The sequence below is a fragment of the Nannospalax galili genome, unplaced genomic scaffold (assembly GCF_000622305.1).
Source record: "Nannospalax galili isolate Female #2095 unplaced genomic scaffold, S.galili_v1.0 scaffold110, whole genome shotgun sequence".
NCBI lineage: Eukaryota > Metazoa > Chordata > Mammalia > Rodentia > Spalacidae > Nannospalax > Nannospalax galili.
Genome location: NW_008328707.1, coordinates 1,993,422 through 1,993,875, shown reverse-complemented (window position 1 = coordinate 1,993,875; position 454 = coordinate 1,993,422). Strand labels below are relative to the sequence as shown.

Sequence of the window (454 nt, the reverse complement as noted above, 5' to 3'; positions counted from 1 at the left end):
TTCCAAAGGCCAAAAATGTCAAAAGTATTTGGGAGCTTGTATCTAATCCTTAAAAGATTTTAGGGTTACCTCTTCAGAGGGTGGAATGTTGGAGGGGAGGGGGTGGGCATGGATTTGATCAAAACACCTTATATGCATGTATGAAATTCTCAATAAAATTTTTGTAAAAAAAAATTTTAAATGAGTCTTTCTGTAGGAAACAGCATATTTTAAAATGAAATAGAGACCTTTTTTAAAGGCTAAAAACCCATTCAATTTTATGTCTTACAGGGTCTATACTGAGTTCAATATTGTATAACTGTATTAATTCAACCGTGAACCTAAAAATTTATAATCACTTTTGAAAGCAGATGTATCTTTGCTCTGGAAATTGTTACTGAGTATGTTAAAGCTGTAATGAAATGCTTCTTGTAAAAAAATATTAAAAAAAAAAAGGTGGACTTGGAGGGGGAGA

At 31.7% G+C, this 454-nt stretch overlaps 1 protein-coding gene across 2 annotated transcripts in view; it reads right to left on the bottom strand.

The window, feature by feature from the left end:
• Hmga2 (high mobility group AT-hook 2) overlaps positions 1-454 on the bottom strand; it is a 133,021-nt gene that overhangs the window by 12,032 nt on the left and 120,535 nt on the right. The window lies entirely within an intron of this gene.